This window comes from Dreissena polymorpha, chromosome 7, assembly GCF_020536995.1.
Source record: "Dreissena polymorpha isolate Duluth1 chromosome 7, UMN_Dpol_1.0, whole genome shotgun sequence".
Taxonomy (NCBI): domain Eukaryota; kingdom Metazoa; phylum Mollusca; class Bivalvia; order Myida; family Dreissenidae; genus Dreissena; species Dreissena polymorpha.
Genome location: NC_068361.1, coordinates 542,751 through 562,482, shown reverse-complemented (window position 1 = coordinate 562,482; position 19,732 = coordinate 542,751). Strand labels below are relative to the sequence as shown.

Here is a 19,732-nt window from a genome sequence, read left to right as displayed (position 1 = left end):
AAAAACAATCATTAAAAGACATATTACTTGTTCAATAGAAACATTTTGAAGAGAATGACTGATTTTTATTGAACAATAACTTTTAATTGTTTTACTTATTATGTGGGTTATGTGTGCATAACATTAATTATAACTAATCTTATTACAGTTTGGTAGGAGGCATTGCCCTTGTCTCCTGTAAATAATAGTTATTAATTTTAATGTATCACACAAAGCTAAATACGTATATGACATATGGTCAAATATCACTTGGCAAGCATTGTTGAGCACTGGATGATACTCTATTTGCCTCAAAAGGATTACTTAGAAATTAATATGGTTATGGAAGGACTTTGTAAGAATACATGTAACAAGTACACATTCATAAATCTGTAATGAAGGCTAGCAATATTTGATTAATAAAGAAGACTGTTGCGCAAATGATTCTGTTAATGTAAGCTTCAATATATCTTAATTCTTATTCTAAAGTAAGAACATGCTCTGTGTATCCGTTTCTTTACAAATTGTTTTCTCAATTTAGACCGTAGTATCAACAACCACACACCCTGCGCAAACTCGTTACGTATGTGTTTGACGTAGTGTTGTCTTCGAGAGTGTTACAGTAAGGCATCATGCCCGATGTCGACGGCACTTTCTGAATATCTTGAACAATTAATGATTGGTCTTTGACCTATCCGACCACACGCTTAAATATCATACAGCAAATCTCTATTGATGTAGAGTTTTTACCTATAGCCTACATAGCACAGATTTTTTGATAAAAGAAAGTTGCCATTTAACAATTTACTTATTTACATCAAGATAATGTATAGAACTATATCAGTTAAATTCTTTTTTGTAAGACTCTCGTGTTATTGTACCACTTAATAATGTGATTTTCAGTGATGTATATTTGTGGCCATGATAATCGATTGTTTGATTGTTGATTAGAACTTATTAGTTGTTTTTTCGTGTTATAAATGGATATATATGTATGTAAGTTATTCAAAAATGTATATTTGTATAAGCCAATTTTATAGATGAGTTTGCGGTTTGATTCTTTATATGTATTTTGAATTTTATTGAACATATGTTGCTCTGTGTAACATTGATTTTGTCCTTGTTTGGTTATGCATGAACATTAATTATAAAAATATCTTTCCCTCGGTGTAATATATTTAAGTTTTGAGCACATATTAATGGGTTGTCTTAGCATAATCTTTAAGATAAAGTTGCAGTAAGCATTTCTTTTTGTGGCGCATGATCACATTTGTTGCTCTAGGTGTTATTCAGTTCATTCTTACGTGTATCGAGACCATGTTAATAACATATATCGTATTGCTTACCGATAAGACATACTTTATGTTAGCGTCGTTGCTTGACTCATTACAAGTAGCGTTTTGGTTATTTATAATAATGAAAGAACGTATGCTTAGCCTTATCTACATACCGTTTTCCTTTTGTGAATTTTTATATTTAGCAGGTATACCCGGGTCATCGTTTGTAAGCGTTTAGTTTATATTTAACACAGACAATCATCAATCATATAAATTCTACAAGTTTAAGTGTGGTTTGATTTTGTTTATGTGTTTAAGTTTGATGTTTTCAGTTGTGTTTGACAATAAAATAAAAAATATAAGTGTTTTATTTTGTTTGTATACAAACTACATGTGATACCCTAAAGATTTGCACAAGGATAGTTGCAGATGAAGTGTATTGAATGCACATTCTTAAAAGTTTTAACGTTCCAACATTAACTACGGGACAAACATCTTATATGCAGTGTCTTAGTAAGAAAGCGAATGCTGCTTTTAACATTCAAGTATTTCATTAGATAATACGTAAATGATACCGAAACTAAATATGACAATGTTGGTTACTATAGAGACAAAGCAAACTTACGTATACTACAACAAATACACATTGTACACACTGCATAAGCTTATTCATGCAACTTAAATGAAACTATTTATATTAAGGTTCGCCTGACATATTCCATTATAAATAATCACTAAATGAGCTGAGTACTCTTAGATTTGCCTTATTTGCATGTACAGAATTGCTGATAAATTTCAACAATATATCGATGCATTTATTGCAGGTAATAGTGCATATATTAATAACATTATATATACATTTTAACTGTTAAATATTCTCTAGTAGTTCAGTATCATTACAATCAGGATGCTTAAATGAATAAATAAAAAATAAAAATACAATATATATATATATATATATATATATATATATATATATATATATATATATATATATATATATATATATATATATATATATATATTATTACTATCTCGTTTAAACGACTAGGACTTTAGAAAACTTGAAACCTTCTTAGGGATGCACCATAAAACAAGGCCGTCCCCGATAAATGCCGTCAGACAGGAACACCCATTAACCATTCATTAAAAATTAAATATATTGAACTAGGTATGTGCATAATTTGGTTCAAATATGAACTGCTCGTAATTCATGTATATTATTAAACCACATGGGTCACCAACGGGTCCAATTGCGTAATCTGGTTCAAGAAAACAACCTTCAGTATGTCATGTGTAAATCAAGTAATATACATCTTCTACATTATGCATAATTGTACTCAACCATATTTAAAATTTCCACATTGTTTTACGATTAAAAACTATACCCTTTCTTAAACATTAAAATGCATTCGTTGTGGGTTATGATTCGGAAGTCGTTACTTGACTGTAGTATTTTTAGGACATTTTATTATATTCGTATTTCAAAATCTGCTTTCGAATTATGTCGTTCGCAGGAAATTCAGTTGTATATCAAACATTGAATTAAATTATGTGAAAAAATATATTTACGTTGGTAATTGTAAAAGCATGTTGTTGTCTCCTAGTTTTTAATTCATGTTGTTTTCATCGGGGGAATTATTTGTATGCGTGCGTATGCGCAAGCCAAACTCAATTCAAGCCTCGGATAGCGTTATTTATATATTTTAAGGTTGCTGTTCATTAAAGCAGACCGACCTGACGAAAATCTTGTATACACCGCCACGATTTTCAAGAACTTGTGTTGTTTGGGTTTCTGCTTATTATTAGATAACGTCTATAGTGAAGTCTGTAAACGGTCGATTGCCCTTCTTAACCAACGCTTTACATAAATATTTTATTGAGTGTGTAATCGTTTGATATATTACTATTCTTTAAACTCGTTGGCTTATAATTTCGTTGAATTGTTATTTATTTCCTCATTTAGAAAATTGCACATTTGGCAGTCGCTTTGTTTGCATTCGCAAACGGGATAAGATCCACGGATGCTTAGTGAATAGTGTCTCTGTCTGAAAATAAAGTGACATTTTGGCCGAAGGATATACGCCAACTCGTATACGTTGTAGTTCAAAACATTAACTTAACATTTAAGAGAGCAAATTATATTTCAAAAGGATGCATATGTTATGTAACAAATGAAATACGTGAATGGATATCAGAAAAATATTATTCCTAAAATATAAATAGCTCTCCTTCCAAATGTACACGCACGTACAGCGTTTAATGTCTTCCTTCATAGCATATACACTTTGTTTATAATATAAACGGTTCATTGTTTAGCTGGGTTTGTGTTGTAGTAACCATCAGCTGAACATATTCAGCCCATAAGACTATAACGGAAGGCTCGAGCTTAAATGTATACATGAAATTACATGTTCAATACAAGCACCTTGATGTTCAATTATGCAGATACTGACTGGAACGTTTGAAGTTCGTCTATATGTACAGGAAATATAATACAATAGAAATTATCATAAAACTATTTTCTTTAAAGACCAACATAATAATAGTCATTTACTGAACATGTCAATCTTGGAATCGTAGAGTATTTCAAAAAGGTTTTAGACTTATTATTTTAAGTTTTCGACGTACATTAGCTCTATCAATATATATTTTTATACATTAATTTTCCACTTTCACTGTCATATTATATTACTACAGATACAAGTTTCCGATAATTTGAAATTCAAATGAAAGAGAGCTTTAGAAAGAATAAGAACACAAACAAGCAACGTATTCAATTTAAACTCTTATATAATAGGCTTCCTATTTACCTAAATGAAGTGTGTAATAATTCAAAATGGAGATGTTAACAAAAGCAATAATTTAACCAGTAAACAGATAGATAATTAACCTGTTTAAAATACATATTTAAATGAAATGTGTATATGACACAGGTTGATCAGTGATGAAAAAATAACAAATATATATTGCATTACTACAAATATTATATTTGAGAGCTGTTTTTACTATAAATAACGTAAATACTTAACACTTAATACTCCACTAACGTTTGATTTCAGATAGAACTTCTGGTGAAGTTATTTCAGGCAGTTCAGATAACTAACGGTTAAAAACTGTGCGACCCGGGGTCATAGGTTTATTCAAATAATCATTTGAAGAACAGAAATGAAGGTTGAAAGAGGCCTAATTGGGTTAAACCAAGACTAACAAATCAAAACAAGTATGATACAACTAGTTGTAACCTCAAAGAAAATTTGTTAAATTTGTATTTGCTTGCCAACGTGTTTGCGAATATGTTGACTATTCAAATTTTATAACATAAAACTAGCTGAGAGCTTAGGTAAGTTTGCAAAGTCCAAAAAAAAATTACATGCGCCAAAATACATTTTGAACATAAAAAAATAAAATATAGCAGGTATATCCATTTCAATAACACTTCAACTTTCATAGCTAGTTTTTATTCTGAATTTGCTACACATATTTCGAAGTGAATAACGATTTACACATTTAAATTAGGCTAAAGTTTTAAAATATCGTACTTATTACGCATGCTTAATTTTGTGTTTTGATATTTCTTTCAATTCAAAATATGTTTACATTTTTATTACTGTACAAATTGCAATACTTGTTATTTCCAGAACATTTTAACTTAATGTCAACAAACTTAGCCTGAAACTTGAGTAAAGTGTAAAACAAAGTGTGTTTCTTTAATTGGAAATCGTAAATACCTACACGTGACTGGCAGGTGCGGGTGACTTTGACGTGAAACGACGCAAGCCGACGCGCCATTTCTGTCTACTTGGCCTAAGTGAAAAGGTTAACACAGACATTCTTACAAAAGTTTTGAACTAAAAGGCCCAACTGTGTCAATGCTGCGTGTTTTCCCCTGTAAGTCAAGTCCGGGAAAAGTTGTGATTCGTCTAAACGTTTACAATAATGAGATGGCCGAACGCTTGCTGGAATATGCCTTTTTGCCAACATATATTTCGTGCAGGCCATTGCGTACACAGGCGGCGAAAGTGCAGTCGCCGAGACTTCGAGAGGGACGTAAACGTTCGGACAATTGGGTGGACGCTCCTCGCTTCGACTCCTATGATAACGACCCCTGGGAAAATCGATTCAGAAGTCTGGATATGGAGGTGGACTAACCCGAGTGTTTGGTGTGATAAATGCTCCATTTAATGTGTGGAAATGGAAGACTTTAAGTTAAAACTGAAATGTACAGCGCATCATACTTGTGTAAAAGATTGACTAACCTTCATATAAATATTTGTGGTATTTCTGAACATTGGTTGCTTCATAACAGTGTAAATTTTCTCGACTCTGCTTTTAAAAACATTATATATATATATTCTCAAGTGTGATAATGATATATTATTGCCTAGCAAACGGAAAATTGGTAGCCCTACTTTGGCGACATAAACTTAATGACAGAGTTTCGCCACTTGAAATTGATGATGATAGGATAATTGGTTTACAGTTACACATATCACCAATTAATTATGTATTTATTGTTAAAGTGTATCTGCCATGTACCAATCATTCTTATGTGATATACAGGGATTACGCACAGGGGCATTTACGAATAATTCTCTACATACTACAAATATATATTCAAAGGATACAACTGTAAAATTTCCTGCACAACAACATGGTCTGAACAAAAGCAAAATAATTGCTTCCAACAGCAATAATTGCACTAAATAAACAACATAAAAATAGCCAAAACATTTATCTTTCATATTATAACTATCTTTATAGCAGTCAGTGTGTAAATAGTTTTGTTTGAAACGGACGTTTCATGAAAAACTGTAAAATGTTCGAACTCCGACACAGGTGTGCACAACCACTTTGACATATTTTGTTCCCTCATATATAATACTGAGAAGTTCAGCAAATTTTTCCTTGTTTTATAATCCAAATATAATTTATGAATCAAAGCAGACAACTTTTATGATGGCATGTAACTGCATATGTGTAAAAACACCGTAATTTTTAAAGTGTTTACGTTATCTACAATATTCAAGCATGTCTATATGCAAGTTGTTAAGTAATGTAACACGCAACGTGATTGGTGGGCTGTTTACTGCAGTCGTAAATTAACCAATCAAATCGCATGTTTGAAATACATGTAGTGTATTATATAACCGGTCCTATTTACTACCGATTATATTTTATTTCTTACTCGTATTCTCTTGGATATTTTAGGATATCTTGAGGTTTACTTCGTGTGTTTAATGTTATTCATGAAATGTTATTTCCATTTCTGCGTTAAGCACTAATTATTAAATAGATATATATATATTCCTTGCCTGATGGTTTGATGATAATAATTTAAAACTAACCATCTTGCCATGGCAGTTCAATTTTATTTCTGTAAAGCGAGGCAGAGAAATATTATAATATTTTCAAATAAAATACATGTGAATCTACATGCACAGTTAATAATAGCATGTCATAGAACATTTTTAATAAAATACTTCTACAGTAATTTTCAGAAACATAGGATTTCAGTAACTAACAATAATAAGCCTATATTTAAATATTTGTTATATCAGTTTGCGGTCCAGTTATTATAACTTCTACACAATTCTTTACATACCGAATAATCCTGTAGAGATAATAATATAATGTTATTAATTATAACAATAACATCCAAATACAACTAAAATCAGTAATTAACTATAAATTACCGCACTTAGTAAAATAATACAAACAACAAATGAATATCCAAAATGTAAATAATTATAAGAATCATACCTGTAAAGCGAGACAGAAAATACGGTTTGCGCGAAGCTTAAATACTGATAATAGGGGGGGTGATTTCGATCGTGATAGGTCGGCTATCTCCGGACTTTCCGTTAGATAGTTTTCCACAAAAGTGCTAACTGGTATTAAACGGTTTCTCCTTTTTTGGTAAGTTCCTAGGTATATTTTTTTCTGGTGAATCAGTGACCAATTAACTGGTATTAATAGATTTTTATAATTCCTTGGTGCTGAATAAGTGATCTGCGATCAGTTTGCGTACTGTTTTTCTGATTTATATTCTTGGAACTGCATTGTGTACACATCGGTCTTACTGACCTGTGTACTAACGCGCAAGGAAATGTGGGTAGCACTTCTTTTACAAGTGAAAGTAAAAGCGAAAGTAAGTCAAGTAATCGTGCTTCTGAAAATCGCTGTCAGTCTTAATAGAGATTCAAAATCGCATTTAAACATATTTAATAACATTTCTTTAAACAACATTAAACATTTTAAACACATATTTAACACCGTTTTTCTCATTATAATAAAATATTCATTCCTACGCGGAACTATTTTGGCGGAAGCACAAATCCCCAAATCAGGGGAATGTGATGCGTCCTAGCATAGAGGTGACAATAACGTAGTGACGTCATCATCTATGTATAGAATGCTTGGAACTGGGGATATGTGTTTTGTTGAACCGAATTCTCTTATATTTATAGGTCTTTAACCTCAACCGAAATATATGCTTTGTTTCGTTTTTGTTAATAAGAATTTGCTTGCGGAGTATTTTCTTACTGTAGGTAAAGACAGGTGTAAAACATGCACTTATTTCTTTTGTTCTTGGTCACAATTTGCTATTCTAATATGATAATTATATATGATATGTATATATTATATAAAATAAAATGAAAATTATATTAAATAAAAATTAAAATTAACAATTAATGTAAATACATTAATCCATAAAGTCAGTGTTTTGTTTTTAAAGGGATTACAATTATCTAAAATTACAGTAGACTATTGTGACACTAAAGTAGTTTTATACGCATTTCGAGCAAAAGATCACAATTAATTGTAATCATGTTATATTAAACTATGAACAGAAACTAGCATATGTATATGTACCTTCAAAAGAGGTTAGCTTAAAGGTAAATGGATATTACAACTAGAATTATCAGTTTTCATTTGTGCACACTTGTGTCCAAGTTAGGATTTTTGAGCTTTTTTGCACGAAAGGTATCGTTTTGATTAAATGCATGTTCGTAGTTTATTGCCAAGTTTATTATTTTCTGAACGATAAATATCTTGGCTCTTGGCATAACGTTTATTTTATGTAATTAATGCTTTTGGAAGCGAGTTTTTGCTTTTGTTCAGACCATGGTATTGTGCAGAATTTTTTACAGTTGTATCCCTTGTATACTGTAATCAAGTATGTAGGGTATTTTTTATTAAAGATACCTGTGGGATTACGTGCAGAAATTGTATGAACTTTGGTGTGCCTTTTGTGAGTTAGGTATGGTTATTTTTAGAGGTGATTTTAATTGATCTGAACTTGATGACAAACCAAGACGTTTGCTTCTTAGGCAGTTCTTTTCAGATTCGCAGAATATACCTGTAAATTGTTTGCCAGCTTGTAATGGTGTGAAATCTACATTTGTATCACATGATGATGTATATGAATCAGTGATTGACTATATTTGTTTATCTACTGTATTGATCTCGTTTTGCATTGTGAAATTTTAGATGATGATTGTCTAAATGTTTCTAGACAAAGGCCGGTCGCAGTTAGCATAAACTGTCCTTTGTCAGACGGTAAATTCAACGTCAGCGAATAATCTGTTAAACGCATTCACTGGAAAAGAGCCACGGATGCACAAATAAGTGACTATACTGGAAATGTTGCAAACTCTTTGAACCAATGTACATGTGTGTGTGATAGTAAAGAAAGTATTGACTCAACATATACTATGTTATGTGACGTACTGACAGGGGCGGAAGGAACTTGTATCGGTCATAGACCATTTCAGTCTCATTTAAAGCCATACTGGGATAGCGGTTTACGTGAATACCATAAACAGATGCGTTATAATAGGTCCCAGTGGTGTCGAGCTGACGTCAGAGGAACAAAACTAACACAGAGTCATATAAGACGGAAAAGAAGGACTTCCGGCGAGCCCATAGAAAGGCAGCAAGTTGGCATATGATGCTGCTGAACCAGGAACTTGACGAATCTGCAGAAATGAATACAAATGATTTCTGGAAACAGGTCAACACACGTCGTATGGCGTATAACTGTAATAAGTTCACATCCAGTATCAAGTTCGTTGAAATTGTATATCGTGACAAGAAAGCAATTACATTACATTACATTAGGGTTTTATTTTGAAAGACTATATTCGCCATCTAACTCTGAACATTTTGATTTCATATGGCGTGATCATGTGTCACAAAACGTCGGGAAATTGCGTTAGACATTGATACCTGACAGCAACGCCACAGTAATGTCCTAAGACATTGAGAGGTGTATACGTTCTTGTCCAAAGGGAAAGGCTCCTAATTAATTAAAGGACAATCCGGATAGCTACAGGGCTATAACAGTGCGGATTCCAGGAGGGCCTTGGCTGTCTGATAACGTCATTTACGTTACGTAAAAGTGTTTATTTTGCACGTGAACATGGATCAAAGCTATACGTGTGCTACTTAGATGGGAGACAAGCGTTCGATAAAGTGTGGCATGACGGCCTCTTTTACAAGCTCCAAACACAAAAAGACGACACTTCACTGCTCGCATTCATGGAATTATACTCGACCATGACTAGTTGTGTGAAAAATCGTGGCCATACATCGGAATGGTTCCCTTTTTGTCAAGGAACCCGCAAAGGCGGGAAAAGTTCACCGAACTGCTATCTACTATATATAAATGGGTTAATAAATGCTCTTGAACATTCTGGTCTAGGTTTCTACGGAATGCATATGAACAGTCTACAGTAGCAGACGACATGATTCTAATTGCATTTTCAAAGCTAGCACTTGATGGCATGATGAAAATATGCTATGACTATTCGTTTAAATGGCGCTTTGAATATAATCCATCAAAATGTGCATTTATAGTATTTAACGAACAGCGATGCAGTCGACCTGAACGTAGTTGGACACTCGGACATGAAACAATACAGGAAATAGAATCGTACACACATCTTGGACTGAAATGTGACCGTAACATGTCGAGCGGTGCACTGATGCGTGAATCTTCGTCGAAGATGAGAGGTACTCTCAATTCTATGCTTCATTGCGGATTTAATACTGCTTAACTAAATCCTAGAAAAAAAATATGTTAATGTGGTCTTGCCCAAAGCTTTATACGGCTCGCCGCTATGGTGCAACTATTCAAATGGTGACACAAATCAACTTGAAGTATCCCATAGAAGATATGTTAAACAAATTCTTAACGTCGGTAGGAACACAAACACCGATGTTGCATGGTCATGTTTAAACATTAAAACCGCGGAAGAACTGATATACTTTGAGAAACTTCAGTTTATTGGGGCAACTGTGCCGGCTTCCAGTTAGATTTTCGACCAAGAAAGTGTTCATCCATAGATTGTACGATATTGCTTAGGATGCGCGAATATGAAAGGGCTGATTCCTGACATCTACAGACTTTTACAAAAGTACAATATGATGCCTACCCTAGAAACTTATCTGGGTAGTGGTGTATTCCCCGGAAAAATGGCATGGACACGGACAATTAAAAACAATGTTAGAATGATAAAACAGACAAAGACGCTCAGAAAATGCAAATGAAATTACATGTCTCGAGGACTCAAAGCTATCTGAAGCTTAAAGACCGCTTTCCACCATCGTCATTTCAAAGAATATACCGTCATTATCTGTGATAAACCAAAAGGCAACGAAGATCCGTATTAAGGCGATGTCGAGGTAATTTGCAAGTAAATGTGCAATCTGCAACAAGTTCACCGACAGTATTGTGAGCCATACTCTCTGTTTGTGAAACAAAAGAACCCAAAAGGAATGAGCTTATTATTGAACTGTACAAAGTGACTGGGCACTGCAAATGTATGCAATTTATGATTCTTCCAGTAATGAAAATGAGTAGGCATATAGTGTGTCTTGCATTTACAGTAACTGAAGATAAACTTTTTAGCAATTTCGTTTTACTCAAACTAATGTGTTATTTGTTTTAACTTGATTATGATACATTCGCTTAAAATCGACTATAATGTTTCTTTGTAATGGTATGAAACTTACAGGATAATATTGTCAATATATGATATTGTTAATTTATATAATAATTTCTGATAAGATATTTTGTAAATCATGCCACTCTTTCTATGTTAAACATGCTTTGTGAGTATTGTATAACTATGTTATTTCAATCTTCGATATCGGAGGAAATAAAGAATAAATGATTTGCAGAAACATGAATTAAAAACAACAATCAGTTCATGTGACAATTGCATTTCAAATTGACATAAGATGCATGATGGTAATTAAGATGGTAAAGGCTCGCTAGTATTATAGTGATTCGATCCTCTGTCAAAAATGAAAATCTCGAAATGCCATGAGTATGTCTGTATTGAAATCAAGAACGTGGTTGTTGTGTATTAATCCAATCATCATCTTGCTTGCGTCTTTGCTGAAATAGACAGATCCAATATTTGACATATCAATATCAATTTTCGTGGTTTTGAGGATTTTCTTGCCGTCTGTGTCTACCTGCCTTAAAGTATTGTCACCAAAGACAAACACCTGTCCTGTGGCAGCCACATGTAGGTTACATGATGAATATGTACATTTGAATGCAAGATCCGCCAGCGTTACTGCGACTTCTCCATCCCTATTCAGTGTGAGGAGCTTGCCATTTGTACTGTCCGTCACATAGATCCTCTTTCCATCAGGACTCACTCCAACACCTATAAAATATAATATACACAATACATGGACATGTAAGCTTACTAATTAACAATACTTTTCCACGAAAAGTTTAGTTAAGATATGTTTAATTGATATTACGTTATCCGTTTTCCACCCGTTTTAAATATTTGAATGTTAGATATCGTTAATATATTTAACACTCTTAACTTAAGTTATTGTAACGCATAATTGTATTGTTTAAATATACACATAATGAATTGTTTATACAATAGTCACTACGGTGACATTGGTTTGACTCTTAGCCGTTGCCTATAGTGATGTTCCTGGAGCATCTAATAATTAAATGGCCATAATGAGCTTTTGTTACTGATATACTTTTATGAAGCTTTATTGATATATATTTATATCTAACTTTACTCTAGAATGTGAATATCACGTGAAGAATAATAAGATATGGTAACATTATATAGTAAGATTATTGTGAAACAATGACAGAGTTAAAACGTCTTTAACATAAACCAACATAAACAAATAGTTTATATGTTACTTTTAGGAATCAAAGAAAATAATATATATTCAGGTCCTTGTAGATCGGATTTGGAATATAAAAGTAGTGTTTACCCATCAACAATCCAGATGAATCTTTGAACAGCACTTTCACCAACCGACCATCCAACGGGTATGGAATACTTCAGAACCCGAAGTTATATACATGTCGTCCTGATGAATCGCAATACCGTAACATTCATGCTCCTGTGGGAGAGTCTTACACTTTACAATTCGCCCTTTGTCGTCCGAAATAAATCAATCTCGTTATCAGAGCAATAATAACAAACAGTGATCGCTATCTCGTTGGTGGATATATTTCACAAGGACCACAACAAAGAAAGCAGAAGCATTTTCTCTATCAAAGTGTACGCCTGATCCAAGAGTTTCACGCACTGATTGTTTTTTATCAACAATTAATGATTCCCCATCGAACGACTCGCATATATCACTTATTAAACAGTCGCTCGTATCATTTGGTGTTCGCACCATGTATTGTGATTTGTCCGTAATGCTTACAACGTCGCTTTGATAAACATGCCTCGCGACTGGCGATTTGTTCGAACTCAGTACAAGAAGCGAGTAACTGCTCCAAGTCCTTGTTGCGCTGAAAGAAATTCTCAACATTACTTATTACGTTGCGAGGAAATAAATCTGTTGAAGCAGAAATATCCAGACTTTTTCTATACATAATGAAAGATCGCTCAATCGACGTACTATGTGTGCATTTTGTGTCGTTAGCCCTCAGCTTAGAAACAAATTCTACGCATCGTTGATGTATGTATGTATGTATGTATGTATGTATGTATGTATGTATGTATGTATGTATGTATGTATGTATGTATGTATGTATGTATGTATGTATGTATGTATGTATGTATGTATGTATGTATGTATGTATGTATGTATGTATGTATGTATGTATGTATGTATGTATGTATGTATGTATGTATGTATGTATGTATGTATGTATGTATGTATGTATGTATGTATGTATGTATGTATGTATGTATGTCTGTATGTATGTATGTCTGTATGTATGTATGTATGTCTGTCTGTATGTCTGTATGTCTGTATGTGTGTGTCTGTCTGTCTGTCTGTATGTCTGTCTGTCTGTCTGTCTGTCTGTCTGTCTGTCTGTATGTATGTCTGTCTGTCTGTCTGTCTGTCTGTCTGTCTGTCTGTCTGTCTGTCTGTATATCTGTAAGTCTGTCTGTCTGTCTGTATGTATGTATGTATGTATGTATGTATGTATGTATGTATGTATGCATGCATGCATGCATGCATGCATGCATGCATGTATGTATGTATGTATGTATGTATGTATGTATGTATGTATGTATGTATGTATGTATGTATGTATGTATGTACGTATGTGTATATGTATGTAAGGATCTGTGTGTGTGCTTATGTGCGTGCAGGTGAATGTGCATGTGTTTCAGTCTTTCGTGTTTGTTTGTGTGTTTTTTTATTAATGTTTTTTGCATTTATATTTCTATACTTTGTATTCATTTATTTCTTTATATAATTATTTAATACATCGATAATTGTTGTTGTTGTTTTTGTTGTTGTTGTCTGTTGTTTTTTCTGCTTCATATTATATTAATTGTTCGTATTATGATTATTATTATTAGTTTCAAGTTTTTTAGAACATCGGTAAAATGCCTTTGACCATTTACATACAAGTTATGGCTGCAAAGCCAACGTCCAGCGCATGATTCTGAAATTGGTGACCTAAGCTTTATTTATGTAGGTCAAGGGCTGGTGATCTACTTCCAATACAAACTCTCTTCCATATATGTAAATCTCGAACTTCTGTACATCCCAAACGAGTGCCAGACATTCCTTCTCAATGGTTGAGTAGTTCACCTCATTAACGTTCAACTTCCTGCTGGCGTACATCACAGGAAGCTGTGAACTACGACGATTGACTGCAGTAGGTTGACTTGCGTCTCCATAGTCTCTTCGCTGTCCTTCTGCCCAAATTCCTCACGCTCTACAAACATCCTAAGCATGTTTGCGTGGTACTTTCTCAGATTGCCATTATTTCTAGTATGTAGTTCCTGTCGTTTACCTTTTCTTTGATCTCAAATGACCCCTTCCATTGCATCAACAGCTTATTGTTGTCTGTTGGAAGTAGAAGCAAGACCATATCAGCGACAGCAAAACTCCTCATTTTCTTGCATTTATTTGCGTACGTTCGGTACCTTGCACTTGCTTTCAAGTTTTACTGCGTTAGTCTCATTGTTACATCGAGTCGTTCCCTTAAATCCATCACATACTGGAATGTTGTCTTTGTCTCTTCGTCACCCGTTCCAGAGGTCCAAATTATTTCAAGACTGTAGCCCGCACTGTCCTTCCATATATAAGCTCAAACGGCGAGAAACCTAAACTCTCTTGTTCGCTGTCGCGGTAAGCAAACAGAAGTGCTGAAATGTATCTATCCCATTCACGTGGTTGGTTCTCACACATCTTCTTCAGCATTGATTTCAGGACTCCATGGAACCTTTCAACTAGACCATTGGATTGCGGGTGGTATGGGGGTCAGTTTCTTCATGTCAAGAAGCCTGCATATTTCTTTCATAAGATCGGAAACAAACTGTTTCCCTACGTCGGTCAGCGTTTCATTGGGTAGGCCTACCCTGCTAAATATGTCTGAAGTGCTTCTGCTACTGTTTCGGTGTCTATTCACTTTAATGGCACAGTCTCTGGGTAACGTGTACCATAGTCTACGACTGTTAGAATGAAACGATGTCCCCTTTTGGTTTGTGGGTTGAAGGGTCCTACTCAATCGATTGCAACCCTGGCACATGGAATGTCAGTCATTGGCATTTCTCCTATTGGTAGCTGTTGCGCTTTCCCCTTGTGATACGTTTTTTGGCATACCCCGCATGATTTGCAGTATCTTTTTATATCTGCGCATACCCCTGAATTCGGCAAGAATCCGGTCGGTAATCTTCTTTTCTTTATACCCAGGTGACCTGACATCAGATTATCATGACCAATACGTAGCACGTGCTGCCTATACATTTCTGGAACGACTAGCCAATTTTCCCTTCCCTTTCTGCTCTTACCTTGTTTTCGACATCAGACCTCAATTCGGCCCCTTCTGAACCCATTAATTTTCCATCTTCAATGACCATACATCCGTTGTTCCACAAAAATTAATTCCCTTAAAGGCAATTTAAAAACAAATCTTAACACTTATTCAAATGATATGACACAGATAATATTCAAAGACATTTTTTTAAAACGAACCTATTTTGTAACTTACCTCAAATGCACTTAATATCAATAACACTACAAATATCCAAGGAGAAAAAACTCGTATACCCTAGATCCCATGAACATCCCTAATTTTCCACTGCTAGTCTCCCTTGACTCACATCAAATCAAATCAAGCGTCGCAACAAATCTAAAAAAAAAGCTTAACGCCTAACAGTGTTCCAGGTAAAGAATAGAAATCTGATACCTCATTGATGATCTGCTCCACACCAATCCATGATAAAGGAAACCAATTGTAATTAAATGGTCCTGCAGGATCGCCAGTTTTTGTCACGAAGTAATTTATGAGTGACAAGCGGTTCGAGCCTTGATCATGGAAATGATGATGGAAACAGATGGAATCTATTAATATTTTTATTAATTGGATGTCTTAATATGTGCTACATTTACTACACCACTAATGTTAGTAGAAACCGCATGCATAGTAGTTTATTAAAATGACTACCAGATAAAATTGTACCAATAAAAAAAACAATCATTTAAGACATTGGCCGACTAAAATGTCACATCCGACAACAAATCATCAAACTCTCACGCCTAGTCCTCGGCCCTTTGGTGGCGTCCAATATGTCATGCCCACCCCGGCACAGATGATACTCGCCTGACGATGGGTCCACTGGCGGCGTCCAATATGTCCGTTCCACCCTGGCCCAGATGACACACGCCTGACCCGGTCGGCCCTAGTCGCCGAAACCGCCTCTCTCTCTCAGAAATGGCAGCTTTCTGCATAACCGTCGTTGGGTGATGGCCGCTGCCGCACCCACCCGGAAACTTCCCGTTGGGTGATGCCCGTCTGAGGCACTCAACCGGAGACTGGGATATATTTATTCAAAATAATACCCTACCGTGATATTGCGTGGTTTTGTACATACTATATCTAGACAGCCAGCATTTAATTACTAAATTAATAATGATCTATCAACATATAAACAAATGAAAAGTACACATGCATAACTGCAATATTAACACAAAAATACAAATACTATTTAAACTTCACATTAACATTAATTCACCCGATATTTAATAAATGTTACTGTGTTGTATATCTCAGAAGCTAGCAGGGTTTCAGTGCAAACATTTACTAAAAATATATTAAAACTTATTAAAGTAATATTTACCCGAGTTCCTTATAAATAAGATATCCAAGTGTCTGCCATTTTTTTTACAACGGCACTGAGTTGATTTGCTTAATATTTCTGGAAACATCGGATGTAAAGATAGCAATTCACGGATCTGTCGTTTATCAAACTGGGCATGCCCTTCGTTATAAAATGCCAGAGTTCATGATAAGTTTGCATTCCAGAGCCCTATAATTTTGATAACCCTGGACACATCGAGAATAAGCACAGATTGGGTTTGTTGTAGGGGAATTGAACATCGCAAATGTACAAAGCATGAATCTAGAATCTTGACACATGCAAATATTAATGTTGACGCCAATCGTCTTTTTAGCGGCATTTATTGGTATTACTTTGCTGCCATCGTATGATGTCTGTACAAATCGCGTTAAGTTAGAAAATTGGGTTGGTGACTTTAGATCTAATGTGATATCAGACGAGTCTGATATTCCGTGGAAAAGGGCGAGGTTTGCCGAAGGTTTTAACATGCCATATCTGTCGAGTCGGATACCACATGTTATTAAAAGGCACCCGTATTATTTGTTATTATGCCGCTATTTTTTAAAACTATAACATTAACAAGTTAAATACAATAAAACGCAAATAAAGCACATATGTTGTCGTTTGGTTTACTCAGGAGTAAACCATGACGTTCGAACAGCACTGTAATACAATTTTATTCTTATTAGTGCTGCAAACAGGCACACATAAGTCGCTTATTTAGGGGAGTAACTGGCCACTGATCATAAACAAAGAGTTTTATATACAGAAATGTTCGTCTGAGTCTGTAGATTATGGTATGAGATTTCATTTGTTCGAAAAGTGCTGGAGGGCTTTAAAATCCAAGATTGCGTCCAAGATGGCCGCCAAAAGTGTCCTACTCACTGTATACATTACAACTTTTATTTTATTTTATTTGCTATCCTCCTTCTAAATCAACATTAAATGAAAGGGGTGTGTATCTCAAATGCTTTATTTACCTATTACCATGTAATGGAATGCATTTTTGTGCATATTTTACTGAAAATCAGCAAAAAATGCTCCAATTTTGGGGGCAAAGTCTAATATATTTATGTATTACTATCAAGTATTTGATTAAAATGTACTTAAAACCAGGTAAAATTAATAAGTGTATTAATATCCATTAAAACAAATGAAAAAGATAACTTTATGGTCAAGAATACGATCCAGATATGATTAAATAATATTTTAATTGATGAAGTGATTTGTAACTGTAGTTTCATTTGATACATTGTGTTAATTCATAGCTTAAAACTTAAATTATGATTTTATACCAGTAATATGTTATCCATTTAAATGAAATCATATACCATTTTTATGAACTGAGTCAACTTTAAACTCTGAAATCTATGACAACTATAATAATATAAAGAATTATTTGATTTTAGATACTACACATTTGTTGAGTTACTCCCCTTTGATATAAAATTTACCATATACATACAATTTAGCAGACACCAATGTCAAACTTGTTTTGTCATTTTCACAGTTTTCATTTCCATGTACATCTAATATGGTAAGTATTTAACATGTTTATTCCTTTTTTCGTTTCATAACTACATGCTATGTTTATAGATTTTAATTGATAAAACATTTTCTCAAACATCATCACAAGGGAATTTGTCTGCAATGTCATTGATGTTATTCATTTCTAAAATCAGTTTGAATACATGCAAAAGTAGTGTGCGTGAAAATTTGAGAGCCTAACATGAAACCTACACTGTCTTTTGTATTTAATAAGAAGTGCTTATATTTGTTTTTCCAAAACTTGAGTAGTACTCGGATAGGTACTAGTAAGCGGACATTGTTTTCACTCATTTTATTATCTTGTAAATTAACTTATTTGAATTTTTTTTTTTTTCTGTTGATGAAATAGTGCGTATGCCTAATATATGTTAATTTCTGCCTATTCTAAACTATTGTTTTGAATATATTAATAGGTTCGACAAAAGAACTTCATCAGCCAAGGGAATGCCACAGTCTTCGGGGAAGAAAACATGGCTACATCTGGAGAGAGCTTAAAGATCTACTATGACTGCAAAGTAAGAAAGTATGTATTGTTAATTGTAATTCTGTTGATCCATCATTACAGTCATTTATTAAAGAGGCTTGCGGATACTTAATAGTTAGATATAAATGTACTTACAATGAGAACACAGGCAAGTTATAATTATTATTAAATCAAGGATGATTTTTGTTTGCTTCAAAAAAATGGAGCAGATGAGTGTACTGAAGACATATATGACAACCATGTGGTGATCCTGGTCTGGTATGACAATGACAATGATATTCATAAATATCATAGTTCGATTTCTCTCAAACATGATCATTGAGAGTAGAACATTAATGCCATTTCAAATTCTCTATTTTTCTTCAAAGGATTTCATATGTATTTCTGTTTTTCAGGCCCAGATGGTCCTATGATGACTCAACAATGGATGACAAGGAAAACACAAGAACACCTTTTTGAGACGAGGTCCACTTTTGAGAACTTTGACTGGAAATTATAGTGCTTCATTTGTGGCGAAAAGTGCAGCCGTCATAAAGATAATACATCAAGAGGTTTTAGCAGAAGTTGGTCCCTAGGGCCAAACAAAAAAATTGTGTGTTTCGGGAAACGGCTGAAAAAAAAATTAGGTAGGGTAGGTTTTCTGGTCTTTGCGATGGCTCACATGCTTTTGCAATGGAAATATCCGGGAAAAAAACATCGTACCGAAGTATGCGCGTCCTAGAAATTGGATCATATTCCGTTTCTTGTTGAATTCTCAAATGCGCATAATTATATTTGTAATCCGAAACACTCTTCCCTATTTAATTTTTACTCGACGTTATCACATTCTTCAAACAAACTGTAAATGT

General features: G+C 34.0%; 1 long non-coding RNA gene across 1 annotated transcript; it reads left to right on the top strand.

The window, feature by feature from the left end:
• The first annotated feature begins 18,322 nt into the window (after positions 1-18,322).
• On the top strand, positions 18,323-19,493 carry LOC127838820 (uncharacterized). The gene is made up of 3 exons (XR_008029977.1): positions 18,323-18,389; positions 18,814-18,923; positions 19,280-19,493. It is a non-coding gene; the product is annotated as an uncharacterized LOC127838820 (long non-coding RNA).
• Positions 19,494-19,732: the final 239 nt, after the last annotated feature.